At 35.0% G+C, this 13,642-nt stretch overlaps 1 long non-coding RNA gene across 1 annotated transcript; it reads right to left on the bottom strand.

Moving 5' to 3' along the window:
• Positions 1–1,295: 1,295 nt before the first annotated feature.
• LOC136038765 (uncharacterized) lies at positions 1,296–11,251 on the bottom strand. Its single transcript, XR_010620294.1, has 3 exons — positions 11,015–11,251; positions 5,988–6,165; positions 1,296–4,653 (listed from the first exon to the last, which is right to left on the bottom strand). It is a non-coding gene; the product is annotated as an uncharacterized LOC136038765 (long non-coding RNA).
• Positions 11,252–13,642: the final 2,391 nt, after the last annotated feature.

Raw genomic sequence — 13,642 nt, 5'->3', positions numbered from 1 at the left:
GAAGGGAAAAGTTCTCGACCAAGCCAATCAAAATAACAGAAATCTCAATACTGTCCGGCTCCAACCAAAACATCGTAGATGCTTTATTCTCGGTATGTCAATTCGAAATGGTGTACCAATTCCTTTCAAGCAAGTATACAGATATCAAATCTTTTTATCTTAAAGACTAAAAACTACGATGTTGTTCATTCAAAAAAGGCCGAACTCGATTGAGTTTTCTACAACAGTGAAACATATATTTTCATTGAAAATGTATATTTAGCCACCAGTAGAGCAAAAAAAAAAAGCATATTTGATTTGCCCGAGTGGTACCAATAAAATTTGGCTGGACGACAACATGGAATGTGTTTCATCTTATAGGATTTTTTAAAATTACCAACGTAAAGGTGCTGTCACTCAAAATAATAAGTAAGTTCTGAGATAAGACACCCTTTGGATAAGACAATAATAAAACGCAGGAGGAAAAAACAAGGAAACAATACAAAAGTTTCGACCTACACCTCCACTTATCCGACCATTTTACAGTTCATGCGAGAGAACAGATCTTTATAGTATATTTTATTACTGAGCTTCGTCTTTTTTACAATTTCTGGAATTCATTCTATTTTATTTTTGCATGGGGGAAGACTAAGAAGAGATATCGGACAAAATATTTGTATATTTTCTTGTTTCACTGGATGAAAAATGCTCCGTGTTTCCTTATAGACCTACGTTTTCTTAAGTTCTAGTGAGTTTAGACTTCCCCGCATTCCATGAAAGCATGAACATAGCCAATGCTGAACTTGAGATTCTGCCCATGTCCTCGACAAAGCCTTCATATGCTCAAAAGCGCGATAGCCAGTACCCAAATCGATATTGTCTTTATTGATTCTCCCTTACTTTGGAGCATCAGTCAGGATTCTACAGGCTCATCTATAAGCTTTTAAGTCGTCCTGGCTAAGTGGTTGGCGCGCTGTGTTCGGAATCTTTGTCCGAGGGGCAAGGGTTCGAGAAAAATGTCAGTAAAAAAATATGTGAATATGCTGACCAAGGGCGTATCCAGGGAGGGGGTTTGACCCCCCCCCTGAAATGTCTGTCCGACTCTTAAAAACGTAACAAAAATAAATATAAACAAATTTTCAATGCATTTTTAAAGTTTTTTGCAACCTCCCTCGAATAAAAATTCTTTTGTACCACCACCCCCCCCCCCCCCCAAACAAAAAGAATACGGCCATGCTGACCGTAAAATTACAACTAGACCTTAATTTCACAAAAAAAGAAGAACTAGCAATTAAATAAATAGTCAAAAACACGAGTAAATAATATTAGTTTTATTTACAAACAGAGTAAGGATTCACATGTCATATATAAAGACAAAAAAAGGGAATGCTTAAAACGACACTTCATCGCTGTCATGCCTAAAGACTGCTTAAAACATTCTCACGCTGAGGAAGGATCAGTGACGTCAATTCACGAAAATTTTAGAGAGGGTCAAAATATTTTTCTCAAAATGGGAAGAGAGATAAATTTGTAACTTTTTTAATTTTTCCAATGAAAATACAAGAAAAAGTGTTTTCAATGACCCCCCCCCCAAACAAGGTGTTTTTCGAAATTTAATGGGGGTGTAGGCTATAAGGGAGACACACCCCCTCTTAACCCCCCCCCCTCAATAGACAGCCCTAGGAAGGATCATCAGGGCAACGAATCTTCAGTTATATCTTGATCCTCCTGACCTAAATTAAACTACTGATCCTTTTTTTTTTATAGAACAGCATAGTAAAATTTTTTGGTAATTACCTCAGAAGTGTAAAAAATGTCAGATAAGATCTTTAGGTGTAACACTGATGACTCAATTATTCGTTCGATTCGTTATATTTGGGACTGAAAGTAGCGTTCGAGATAGAACGAATTAACATTGGAAAAAATCAATTTAAGCTTTACAAACTGCAAAATTTGAAAGATTTAATATTGAATTTTATTCTGGTATTCCAACAATGCATAATATAAGTGGGCAGTCGCATAAACCTTAAATTTTGCAAACTACGATACCTGCTTTACAAACTGCGATACTTGAAAGATTTAATCCTGGAACTCCAACAATGTATAGTACAGTTGGGCAGTCACACAAACCTTCCCAGCCTTACATTTATAACTCATGTTTTTATACAATAGGTGAAAAGGACGCTTTCTACAAAACTAACTCCTCCTGACCCATCCCAAATTTTAGTAAATATGTAGTAGTTTCATTTTAAACAGAATATGGAAACTAAACAAAAATGCAAGTAAATAGTTGAATCGAATGTTTCCATAAATACTGTAAACTGTTTTATCAAAACAAAGGCAGCATGTAAAGGAAGGGTTGTGGTGATCCGGAACTGGGTAGCAGCAGGATTTTTTCTCTTACTTTCTTCTCGTCTCTCTTAATATTTAATGGTATTCTATATTTTAAAGGGGCTGATACACACCGGACAAGCGAAAACTTAAGGAAGGTTAAGTGGTTTATTTTGTTTTTTGTTTGTTTTAATAAACCCTGTATTTAATCTAAAAAATATTGAATATTTTTTGTACAACCACATTATATTAAGGAAATTGGTTATGTTCTTCTAAATCATCTTTTTTCTTTCACTTAACAGGCTGAAAGCTTTCCAAAATATTACGAATAGCTCGTCTAGCCCAAAGATTACAAATCATAGGTTTACGAATGGGAATTATTATTCATGGAGTAAGATTATGCGCCTATAAATCAGTTTTTCTCTCAGTGGACTAAATTCCACTAACCTAGCCTTAAAATACAAATAATAGGCTTAAGGAAAATTGATGTCTAAATTCTTAAAATAAAAATACCCAATCTGACACCTAGCAAACCTATTCAGTACTAAATCCATAGGATTATAAACTAAGTGGTATATCACAAAACAGGATTCAATAGCATTGTTTTATTCTTCAAAAATACTCCGATTTAAATCCAAGCGTTCGGTTCTACCGAAGTTTTGTGGATTTCCTCCAGAGGCAAATTATGAAGCAGATATTTCTTGTTTCCTCCCTCCTCCCTGGATACTGGTAAGTACCAGAATTGTGTACGATCCTTCAATTAGCAGTTAACTACAAATAATAGATAATCCAGGTTCTAGCCAGAATGTCTTGGCAAGTTGCCAGGTTTCATACCCCTCAGACGTTTTGAATTCACTAGATTCGGACTCGTTTGAGAAGACTTTAAATCGTTTCTTCATTTTTCTTTATATGCTTTGATTTTTGATAAATGAAATAAATCATGACATAACGGGCAATATATGGCAAATTAGAAAAAATATAATTATCTCATTATTCAGTAATACTTGCAGATTTTCTTGGGATGTAAGAAAGGATTTGTTTAGCCTGATCAAGCAAATTTGATCAAGAAATGAAATGAACAATCAATTAGAACTATCATGTGATGGAAGTACCTGGGTTAAGGTTAACGTATTAGCTTTTTTTCACATGTTGTTGAAGCGTCGACGAAGAAACAATTTTAAGGATTAATTATTTTCCGTTCATGGTATCGAAGTTGCAAAACTCTAAAAAATGAAACTCAGTTAGGTTTTTAAATTATTTTTTCTATTATTCTATTAAATTTCTTTTGTTACTACAGTCTTTTCTTCAAAGATGCATTGAATTGTAAAACCTACGTAATAAAAAAAAACATAAAAAAGCAAGATTTATGATGGCAATTTGAATTTAAATACAGTTTACTGTTCAAAAACATTTGGAAAAATATTACTATACACTTTTAAAGGTTTGAAAAATCTTGCCCTCATACCTGGCAGATGATGTGGTGCTACTCTAGTCTTCAACTATTTGATAGTATGCCATATAATATCTTAAGTACACGGAAAAAACGAACACATTTCAAATTTTATTCATCTTGCAGACAAAAAACAGAAGGCAAAACGATGTCAAGATCGTACCTGAGAAAAAGGACAAGGCCCCAAAATTTGGAACGAATTTTGTCATTCAAATATACAAAAATTATTTCCAATTCGATATTTACGTTTAGTCGTCAAGAAAATTTAAAGGGTTTGTCGACGTTGTTTGAACTGGGGGGGGGGGGGGCACAGATAAAAGAAAATATGGTCTATAAAAGAATAAAAGGTTTATATATTTGACCAAACACACTTACCCTTGGTGGCTATGATAAATAATAATGATTTATTGTGATTTTTATGGTTTGATTCTTAGTAATTAATTTGATTAATCTATTTGATTTAGTTAATTATGATTAAATGAAGTAATTAACTGTAAATTAATAATAAAATTAGATTTGTTTAAAACAGGTACATGTCTGTCTTGAGAAGTAGGCCACCTAAATAATTTGAGAAAGGAAAAAATCCGCTTCGTTCTTTGAATTTTATGACAAAAAATTATGAGCGATCATCCCTCTTCAGATACAACCCAAAATTATATTTTCAAGCAGATGCAAAATTCAGTCCCTGAAAAAAGGAAAAAAAAGTAAGGATTATCGGTTATATAGCAGCAAATTAGGAACTTGGCAAGTTGGCAGGTATATTTTCAGCTTGTAGCATCGTTGGCTTGTTCCGTGTTGTTTGTTTCTGCACTCAAGTGTTGGTAGATGGCAGTGACATAGCTTAAGACCTTCTGCCAATCAGGTCGCTCCTCAGACAGCATGTCGTCAAAGCTCTAAAAAAAGGAAAAGAATAATAACAAAATCTCATTAAAAAAAAAACAAAAAAACAACCAACAACATAAAATTAACTGTATTTTAAATCAAAGCGACATGAGATTATTTTACTACATGTGCTGTGTACGGCTCTCCTCATCCTTAACTATGTATTTCAGTAAACCCTAGCTTGTGGACAGTAAGCATTTTCATGAAGCAATCTTTCTACAACTAGCATTATCATTTTAATGACAGCTACTTGCTCAATATAACGCAATTATTAATTTATGTTACGACAACTAATCTCTTAAGGTATACTTAAAAGTATACTTAAGGTATATTTTAAAAATTTATGTCAGTTTCCTGTTCATACAGTTTGTGCTAACGACTGCAGATAAATAGCGACATGTGCCAATAAATCAGAAATTCTAAAAAAAAAAAAACTTAAGAGCAATACATAAAAAAAATTCCACTTTTCGAGGTAATTTTAGAAACATGAGAACCTTCTCTCCCTACCTCCTTAAGGGGTGATATCTTGAAAAAATTACATCACAATAGGCAAGTCCAAGAGTCCAACTGCGGACAATTCAAGTGCCTATATGCAAAATGGGAAATTTTACATTTCTTCCCGAGAAATTTGGTAACAGTTTTTTTTTCATGGGAAGATCATATCAAAGTGATTGCCGTAAAATATCAGAAGAAGGCTCATTAAGAACTGAAATAAAAGTTGTAGTGCATATTTTACGTAATGAAAGGAGCCATACCACAGGAAAATAAACATTTCCGCCATTTTTTGCCGCAAATCAGGATTTAGGTCCGAATAGAAACAAAATGTTTTCAAATCCACCAAGTTGATTTCGGAATAGATTTCAACTCGAAATGTCGAGTAGCAGACAGAAATACACCATTACATTTTCAAATGCATGAGTATAGCAAAGCACACAATTTCAAAAAGTATTGACGAAAAACATGGTTTTACTTTTTTATATACTGAGGAAAAAAGTACGTAGCATCCCATGAGAGAGAGAGAGAGAGAGAGAGAGAGAGAGAGAGAGAGAGGAGAGGGAGGAGAGAGAGGGAGAGAGAGAGGAGAGAGAGAGAGAGAGAGAGAGAGAGAGGAGAGGAGAGAGAGAGGAGAGAGAGAGAGAGAGAGAGAGAGAGAGAGAGGAGAGAGAGGAGAGAGAGGAGAGGAGAGAGGAGAGAGAGAGGAGAGAGGAAAGAGAGAAAGAGAGAAAGAGAGAGAGAGGAGAGAGAGAGGAGAGAGAGGAGAGAGAAAGAGAGAGAGAGAGAGAGGAGAGAGAGAGGAGAGAGGAGAGAGAGAGAGAGAGAGGAGAGGAGAGAGAAAATAACTTACGAGCATAGTCGGGATTCCCTCTTCTTCAGCCACTTTAAAAACGGCTTCAAAATTTGTTCTAGGATCACAAGCTTTCAATGTGTCAAAAGGAATTTTATCAGGAAGGAATGTATGAAGCAAGGCGGGAAAAGAGCCAGTCCATCTGCCCATGAGCTGCTAAAATTAGTTATGTCGATACCTAAAAAAAAAATATAAATTAATGAACTAGTATCAACACAAAGTATTTACACTAACATGGTCGATTACTTCACCTAGCGAAAAAAAAACCATCTAGAATTTGTAGAATTTGGAGAAAGCATAGAAATCCATATCCATCCAAGCATAGAAGCATAGATCTTTTTTAAATGTGTTAAACTGATTTATCAGTTTAGCAAATCACAAACAGATGATTTGTAATAAAATAATGAAATCATGTTTTAAGAAAAGAAACATGCAGTACGGGTATATTAACCGTTCAATAATTCTTGAACCTTGCTCAAGAATTATAATAATTATTCTTTTACAAGAATTACAAGAATAATGAATTACAAGAATTACAAGAATAATAATAATAATTCTTGAACTAAATTGTACAATTTTGTTTTATATCTGCTTACAAGAGCCATGTCACTCAAATTATTCCGAAAGAAACCTCAGTTCTTAGACTCCTAAAATAGAACTGTTGCAACGTTTATATGTTTACATATAAATAATATGTAATAAAAACATATAAATAGTATGTAATAAAAACAAATAAAATATACATAGAATATAACAAAAGACATGGAACATATAAACAATAAAAATATCTATTTATATTACAAAATATCTATTATAATTAATAGCCCCCCAGATGGTCGAATCTGGGGAAAACGATTTTATCAAGTCAAATTGTGCAGCTCCCTGACACGCCTACCAATTTTCATCGTCCTAGCACGTCCAGAAGCGCCAAACTCGCCAAATCACTGAACCCCTCCCCCAACTCCCCCAAAAAGAGCGAATCCAGTACGGTTCTGTCAATAACGTATCAAGGACATTTGCTTTCTTCTATCCACCAAGCTTCATCCTGATTCCTCCACTCCAAGTGTTTCCAAGATTTCTCCCTCCAACTCCCCCCCCAATGTCAAAAGATCTGGTCGGGATTTGAAATAAGAGCTTTGAGACATGAATTCCTTCTAAATATCAAATTTTATTAAGATCCGATCACCTATTCGTAAGATAAAAATACCCCAATTTTCACGTTTTCCCAAGAATTCCAGTTTCCCCCCTCCAACTCCCTCCAATGTCACAGGATCTGGTCGGAATTTAAAATTAGAGCTTTAAAGCACAAGATCCTTCTAAATATCAAATTTGATTAAGATCTGGCCACCCTTTTGTAAGTTACAAAACCTCAATTTCAAAATTACTCCCCCCCCACTCCACCAAAGAAGAGCATATCCGGTTCGGTTATGTAAATCATGCATCTCAGACAGGTTTCTATTCTTCCCAACCAGTTTCATCCTGATCTCACAGCTTTAAGTATTTTCTAAGATTTCCGGTCCCCCCCAAACTGCCCCCCCCCCCAAATTACACTTGATCCGGTTGAGATTTAAAAATAATAGATCTGAGTTACGAGGTTCTTCTAAATATGAAGTTTCATGACGATCCGATCACTCCTTCCCAAGTTAAAAATATGTCATTTTGTTCTAATTTTTTAGATTTAACCCCCCCCCCTCCCAATAGAGCGGATTCGTTACAATTATATAAATCACGTATCTAAGACTTCTGCTTATTTTTTCCCATCAAGTTTCATCCCAATCCCTCCAATATAGTGTTTTCATGATTTTAGGTTCCCCCACCCCAAACTCGCCCCAATGTCACCAGATCCGGTCGGGATTTAGAGCTTTGAGACACGATATCCTTCTAAATATCAAATTTCATTGAGATCCGATCACCCGTTCGTAAGTTAAAAATACCTCATTATTTTTAATTTTTCAGAATTAACACCCCCCCAACTACCCCAAAGAGAGCGGATCCGTTCCGGTTATGTCAATCATGTATCTAGGACTTGTGCTTATTTTTCCCACCAAGTTTCATCCCGATCCCTCCACTCTAAGTGTTTTCCAAGTTTTAGGTTTCCCCCTCCCAATCCCCCCCTCAATGTCACCAGATCAGGCCGGGATTTAAAATAAGAGCTCTGAGACACGATATCCTTCTAAATATCAAATTTCATTGAGATCCGATCACCCGTTCGTAGGTTAAAAATACCTCATTTTTTTCTAATTTTTCAGAATTAACAACCCCCCCCCCCAACTACCCCAAAGAGAGTGGATCCGTTCCGGTTATGTTAATCATGTATCTAGGACTTGTGCTTATTTTTCCCACCAAGTTTCATCCCGATCCCTCCACTCTAAGTGTTTTCCAAGATTTTAGGTTTCCCCTCCCAACCCCCCCCCCCCCAATGTCACCAGATTCAATCGGGATTTAAAATAACAACTTTGAGACATGGTATCCTTCCAAACATCAAATTTCATTAAGATCTGATAAACCGTCCGTAAGTTAAAAACACTTCAATTTTTCTATTTTTTCCGAATTAACGGGCCCCCACTCCCTCCCAGATGGTCAAATGGGGGAAAACGACTATTTCTAATTTAATCTGGTCCGGTCCCTGATACGCTTGCCAAATTTCATCGTCCTAGCTTACCTGGAAGTGCCTAAAGTAGCAAAACCGGGACCGACAGAATTTGCGATTGCTTTATGTCACTTGGTTAATACCAAGTGCCATAAAAACGCATTTTAGAAGGTTATATGGGGCAAGTCGTATTTTATAGAGATTAATTAAAAAAAAAAACTTTCTAGAAAAGAAATTTTTCAAAGAAAAGTAAAGTCCATATTAAACTGAAGATCAGGGGAAATAAATTCCTATAATAATTCAAACTCAAAACGCCCAGAATTCACTATTAAAGAATAAAAGACACAAAACGAATAGAAACTAAATAAACAATCATAGCAAACAAGCATACAATAGGTCCTAGTTAATTTATAAATAATAAATAAATCTTAAAACGATGAAAACTTAAATTAAATATGCAATTCAAGCTTAAAACGGACAAAAATCACTACAAACAAGAGTTTGGCTACTGCCTTCTTCCATAACTGTAAAAGTCTAAAGCCTACAGCGTCATTTTTGTTAACTTGTTTACTCCTTCCTTTACTTCTATACTTTGTTATTTTGATAGTGTTACTTTGATGTCGAAAAAAAAAAATTTGATTTTGAAAATTATGAAAAATTTAGAACTTTGGCAATCAAGAACGAACTTCTAGAACTCAAGAACTTCTATACTTTGTTATTTTGATAGTGTTACTTCGACGTAAAAAAAAATCATTTGATTTTAAATTTATGAAAAATTTAGAACTTTGGCAATCAAGAACGAACAAAATTTAGTTAAAAAAAAAATTCCGGAGAAGACGTTTTTCACAGAAAAGGATAGGCCATATTAAACCTAAAATAAGTATAAATCCCGGCAAAAATAAATTCCTATAATAATGTAAACAAAGAGCAGATAATTTGAATTAGTACAAAAGAGAGCCAAGTACTGACTCAGTGCTCAAATGAGCTAAGTCTTTAATCGGTGTTAAAACAACAAGATTTTTTGGATTTAGCGATTCTAAAAACCAATAAATAGCAAATTTAATGGAAATAAAACGCTAAGTATGAAATATATACTTATCGCCTTTGGTTAAGACACGTTTTGGGCACGTACAGACCATTCATTCATTCATCTCTGAAGGGTCAAGAACCGAAAGAGGTGTAACATGTCTATAATTATGCAGCTAGGAATGGAGGTGAGGGGGGAAGGAGACTTTATACCCCGGAAACAAGCAATTCTGTAGACTTATATCTTTAAACAACCCTCAATTCAGCAAAGTACAACATACCCACCTTATTTATAAAACTGGGAAGAGCTAGACACTAGGGCTTCTTTCATATCTCCAATTATAATCGTTAAATGGTCTTTGAACGACCACGAGTTAATACAGGGTCACAATTTTTATACACATGAAGTTAGTCCTCATTTCAACAAGCAGTAGAATGTCCGCATTTTTTATAAAATTTATCACTGAATCTTCTTTTTTAAATGGGCTATTTGGACAATTTGGAACTTTTTGAGATGAAGTGATGTGGGACAACAAGACAAGAACAGCAAAGGGTGGCTGGTTATGTCCAATCAATTTTGACCCTTAGAAACGCCACTATAACTCTGAATTTCAAACCAAATGAGCCCTCCCTTGGGTTTCCTCGACTTTTTCTTATAAACGATAAGGGCCACAAAGAAAACACCAAACAATAACAAATGAAAGACGCATTATTCTTCAATAAGTCAGCGCATTATCGTTAAACGATTCATTGAGCAGGAAGTACTAACAAGTATAACGTCTTTTTTGCAACTTTTTCTACCCAACAGCAGCAGCCATTTTTTTTTCTAAGCAACAGCAATGGGGAGAACTATTGTGAGCTACGAACTGGATGAAATACGAATCCTGTACGAATATACCGGCAAGTAAGATTGCTGATCGGTAGAATTTGCCAATTTTTATCTATTGCGATGACTTTCTTCAGTGTGAATCTTGGACTACCTTGACTTCACTTTACTTTGTATTTTAATTGAAATATAATATTCAATAAATTGAAAATGAGCTCAAACTAAAATAAACTAAAAATTTAACCTTGTGATGAATTTAGTTCTTTTTTTTACCGCTGCCGGATAGCGCCACAGCGTCAGTCACACCAGTTCTTTCAGTAAAGCATCACCGATTCTTTTTCATTCAGTTCCCTACCTCCTTTACTCACATTAAGACAAAAGGACTTTGACAGGGGGCTTAGCTCACATAAAGCTCGGCACAGCACTTTCCTCCACTAGAACAACTCCTTTAGGATTTTAATCGCAACAACATTGTTATCCTTGAAAATCATACTTTAAAGCACCCCGGGAGATTTTCTGCGATAAAATTTATATTTGCCAAACCAAAAGGATAAAAGCCAAACCAAAAAAAAAAGTTTCTCTTACCAGAATAACCAGCAGTTCTAGACTGACACCATTTGAGCAATGCGTTTCGTTTTGATCCACCAGTTTTGACCAAACCAGCCAGTGGATTTTCCTTCCTATCAACATCAGAAAAACTTAGGCTACGAATAGGCGTCTCAGAATTAGCAAGAAGTCTCAAAGGGCCAATTGGTTGTTGATCATCACTTTTTATTTGAGTAGAGTTAGAACTGACAGTCTTACCAATTATTGCATCTAAATTAAAAGGAAAAATGAGGTGATTAAATATCAATCTTAATGATTTTGCAAAGACTATCAACCTTATACATACATTTATTGGAAAAAATCATTATTAAACAAGAGCTAAGAGCTCATATGGCACTTGTGACGAGGCAAGAAGAGCCAAGAGCTCATATGGTATGAGTTCTAACAAAATTCTAAGAATCAAAAGATTGATTTAAAAGGAAAATCAGAGGCTTAATGCCGGTCAGGATTTAAAATAAGAGCTCTGAGTCACGATGACCTTCTAAATATCAAAATTAAGATCCGATCACCCACTCGTAAGTTATAAATACCTAATTTATTCTAATTTTTCCTCTCCCATTAGCCCCCCAGATTCTAAAATTCTAAAAACCCTAAATTCTAAAAGGAGCAATGCCAGGTGTAGGGATTTAAAAGGCCTTATCCCTTCGTCAAAATGAAAATTACGAAAATAATGCAAATAAGACATTATCCTTTTGATATTTGTCTTTTTATTTCCAAGTCTTTTACATATAACAGAATAACTGTCATTCTTGAAACAGCTGGTTGTATTGACAAGTAAACAAACAAAGCATAAATACAAAAATAGACTCACTCATGACTCGCTTTTCATTATTTCTCGCTCCCCTTTAAAATTTGTCCCTGGATTCTAAGCCATCAACGACTATTTTACTTAGGACCTTTATGTTTTACTTATGACCCATTTTACTAAGACCTAATGTCTACGTCTATTTTACCCCTTTAAAATTTGTCCGTGGATTCTAAGCCATCAACGACTATTTTACTTAAGACCTTTATGTTTAACTTAAGACTTATTTTACTAAGACCTAATGTCTACGTCTTTTTCAAAAAAAAAAAAAAAAAAAAATCACACAAGTTTTATGTAGGAATCAAACTCTATTCTGCCACTACCAATGGAGAGGGTTTGTCAAAATATGAGGCAGGCTGACACCCCCGTCACCTCCATCCTACATTTACTCTGAAGTTCAACTTTTCACCATAATTCTTTAATATTTGAAACTAGTATTTCCCATTCAAAATAACCGTTCGATAATGAGCAAAGCTATCCATCATGCTATTCGATAGGCTGAGGCTGTTCACTTGATTACATCGATAAACAATAGATTGGGAACTATTTGTCATAATGCTAAACTAAAATGAACTGACTGTAGCTCCTCTTACGGCAGGAAGGAATAAAATAGACAGAAAAGAAAAGAAAAAACAGCTGAAGTGGAAAGCGTTAGCAAGTTGAAGACCCAATGAGGTTTCAATGGCACGCAACCCTCTTCTACCCCAATCTATTCAAAGCTTCACTGAAACTTTTTAATTGTTCAAAACACACTCAAGAATTTTAGATCTGAAAAAAAACAGGTTTCACAGCCACAAAGACAAAACACGGGTGACAGAGTAAATTTCACTTGTATAATTTGGGCTATATATTTGCACATTAGGAGGGTGGGTGCGGGTGGGGGTAAAGTATTTGGACAGCGCGAAGTTAGAAAACAATTCTTACTTCATAATATACAGAATAGTTGTAGCTATCACATTTTGCATGCGTATCCGCTATGCTTTACCCCCATCCCCTAATGTGCAAATATATACCCCAAATTACATAAGTCCATAGCATTCTATCACTTGCCTTTGTGGCAATGAAACCGGTTTTCTCAGATCTAAGATTCTTAAGTGTGTTCTGAATGATTAACAAGTTCCGCTTCACTATTTAGCCAATGCTATGAAGTTCCTATTTCCTTACTGTGGCTAAATCAACCTAATATTGCAGACGGCATTATATTTTTCCTTCACTATTATTCCCATAGTTTAAGAGTATTTATGTCAATCACTTGATTATTTAAAATTGAAAGTACAATTTCTAACACTGAATGTACAATGTACAGATTTCGGCAGGTCAAGAACTCAGTGGTTGCTATGTCAGGTTTGTCATCTTTTTTTATTCATTCAATTATCACATTAATTTTATTCTCCTAAATTATTGAATTTGAATAGTGAGCCGGTAATACTACGACTTACGCCACCTTTCACCAACTCAATTTTTTATCTGTTCACCAAAAGTATTACAAGGGGAAATATCCCCCTAACATGACGCCTTGGGATCTATGATCAAGATCCAAATCGCTTGAATCCTATAGTTTGAGTGAACACGGTTCAACAAAAGATGGATAATATTATATGGTACTTTATCTCATCTCTTTTGATATAACTGAATAATCTCATCATGCGGATCGACCAAGAACTAGGACACATCAATAAAAAAGCAGTCGAATTTGGCATTGATGGAAAAAATCACATGGATGAGAACTAAAGCACATTGTACCTTTTACGGCAATATATGATTTCTAGTTAACACACTATCTCTTCAAAACTAAAATACCA

This window comes from Artemia franciscana, chromosome 18 (assembly GCF_032884065.1).
Source record: "Artemia franciscana chromosome 18, ASM3288406v1, whole genome shotgun sequence".
Taxonomy (NCBI): Eukaryota; Metazoa; Arthropoda; class Branchiopoda; order Anostraca; family Artemiidae; genus Artemia; species Artemia franciscana.
The sequence above is the reverse complement of the archived record's forward strand: the minus strand, read 5'-3'. Positions and strand labels throughout refer to the sequence as shown.